Genomic DNA, 2,944 nt, shown 5'->3' with positions numbered 1-2,944 from the left:
CATACATACATACGGCGGCGAGTTGGCAGAAACGTTAGCACGCCGGGCGAAATGCTTAGCGGTATTTCGTCTGCCGCTACGTTCTGAGTTCAAATTCCGCCGAGGTCGACTTTGCCTTTCATCCTTTCGGGGTCGATTAAATAAGTACCAGTTACGCACTTGGGTCGATATAATCGACTTAATCCGTTTGTCTGTCTTTGTTTGTCCCCTCTGTGTGTAGCCCCTTGTGGGTAGTAAAGAAATAACACATATATATATATATATATACGGATCTAAAACATTTCAAAAATGCTCCACCTTAGATTCTTTACATAAATATATGTCCACACTTATTTATGTGTACACACACAGGCACATACGTAAACAGTAAAGACGCATGCTCAAACACACACACACTCACACATATTTATGTGTGTGTGTGTTTGTATATATATACATATATATATATATATGTATATATATATATATGTATATATATGCATATATAAATATATATTTATATATATATAGATATATGTATATTAATTCAATTTTGGGGGATTAATCGATATGCGAGTATTCTATTTCAGATAATACAAAAATAACCTAATGTGTATATCTGACAGTAAACTCACGGTACCAGTTTGCACATCACGAAATAATACTTTAAGGATATAACCAAAATTACCAGCAGGGTGTATAATATACTTCATTAATTATATCCTACTTTAGTTAATACTTATATTTATTAAATATGAAGGAACTACACGTGTTTCAGTATTGGAAGATTACAATATATATACATATACACAACTGTTTATGTGTGTGTATGATGGTCGATTTCTACTATTATTTTCTCATGGACGCTTCGGTTTTTAGGTTTTTCTCTCCTGAGTTATCTGATGAGTTTTCAGACTCTTTCTTAACGTTTTTTGTGACTAATATAGTGTTGAATTATGCCAAGCATCTCAATGGAAGCAGTTTCGTCCTTGTGTGTCTATATTAAACAACGGTTTTCTACCTGGAAGTAAATCAGTACGCTTTTGACCATAAAACACAGCAGAGCACGAATAGAATCGTGACTGAGTTTAGGGCTGTGTATGTGCATTGGCACGAACATACGCACAAGCTCTCTCTCTCTCTCTCACACACACACACACATACACACATACACAAACTAACATACACACATACACACACATTCAGACATACACACAAACAAGCAGCACTCATATGCATACGATTTCTACATGCATGTAGACGAACACACATACGCTTGCACTCATTATCATAAGTGTGTGTGTGCGTGTGCGTGTGTGTGTGTGTGTGTGTGTGTGTGTGTACATTCCGTTCGCAATTATTTTTTATTTCTTAGATTTAAAGAAAAAATATCTCGTTTTTACATTTCAAATTTAAACATTTGGCTCAATCGAAATCAATTCTGACAATGTTTCGTATTACAAGTACTAAGAAAAAGAAAAAAGAAAAAAAAGGAAAAAATTGCATCATTCTATCATTTGGAGATATCGTTTTGTAGACGAAATGTTCGACTTCCTGTCTGGGTACATTATTTTTTCTGATCTACTATTTCAACTGCACTTGAAATTCACACAAATTAAAACGTGGCTAGAATGAGAATTAGAATTATTGAAGCTAAATTGTGTGAGGAAATATAGGAGCTAAAAGTAAGGGCGAGTAGGATAATAAATTTATTAGACGTGCGACGGAAGCAAGTCGCTGGCTGGTGCCTGATGTTTAGCAATGAAGTTTTTGAGATTAAGAATTTGGCCAGTTCTCTACTTCTCCAAATATGCTTCCAACCAGTTAAGATACAGATGTGGTTTCTTTTCTCACTGAATACAATAAAATTCTCTGAAATCATTAATGCACTTGAAAGTATCACAAGATATCATACTTCGCTGTCCCAGATCTCCAAAATAATGTTCGGATGTAATTATTCAAAGTGAGAACAATTTCTGTAGAAACGATGACCGAGGAATTGGGGTGTATCTTAAAACCTGATAAGTTTTTCCTTTATATTATTGCTTTCAAATTGCATAGTACGAATAAGCCCATTAACTTCCCAAAAACGTTAATGAAAAGATATATAATCTGCAATTGGTACACTGGACTCGATTTAGCTAATCTACGTCCTCGTTTACACGTGTCATAACCCCGGATCATGGTAGACGCTCGATGTGTAAAACAATGTGTACTGTTCTTGAAGTGATGATATATGTCTAAAGATATAATCTATTCATGTGTTTGAATGAATTATATTTACATATGTAATGCATGACTTGGCAGAAATGTCAATAGGTGAGACAACATGGGTGGTGCTGCATGTTCAAGCCTTTTGCATTATGAGTTCAAATCCCACTATGACATAAATGGGAGGTAGTTCTAATCCGGGACAGAGTTCAACACCTTTAACTGGTAGTTGAGTGACATCTGCGACATCAGATCTGTTGTAAATATTCGGATATGCTTTCGGATTTAAGAACTTCATCCTCCTCACCACCATCCTTTCTCAAAGACTGTAAAATGTCAATGGTACTGCTTTACATTTTGGCCAAAGATTACACCTCCCCCCCCCCACATATATTTGTTTACATGCATAATGTATGTCTAATGGCATAATATACGTTTACACAGATAATATAAGTATTTTGTTTATAAATATATATCTATCAACAAAGCGAAGAAGCGGCGCCATGAAAGTTACCTATGATGGCCAATGGCTATTGACAATTAGTTGAGCTATCTAGTAAACATATCAATGAAAACAGCTTAACTTGAGTTTTGTGGTATTTAATGATATTGCTATATTGTGACGGCGGTTTTAAAATTTATTCATCGACATCGTGCTGAAATTTAAATTTTATAAGTAAAACGAAAAGATTGGATGAAAAAATTCAATGTTAATCCTGGGTAATAAAGCCAAGACAGACTATTCTAAGAATTG

This window comes from Octopus bimaculoides, chromosome 8, assembly GCF_001194135.2.
Source record: "Octopus bimaculoides isolate UCB-OBI-ISO-001 chromosome 8, ASM119413v2, whole genome shotgun sequence".
NCBI classification, from domain to species: Eukaryota; Metazoa; Mollusca; class Cephalopoda; order Octopoda; family Octopodidae; genus Octopus; species Octopus bimaculoides.
Note: the sequence above shows the minus strand (reverse complement) of the source record.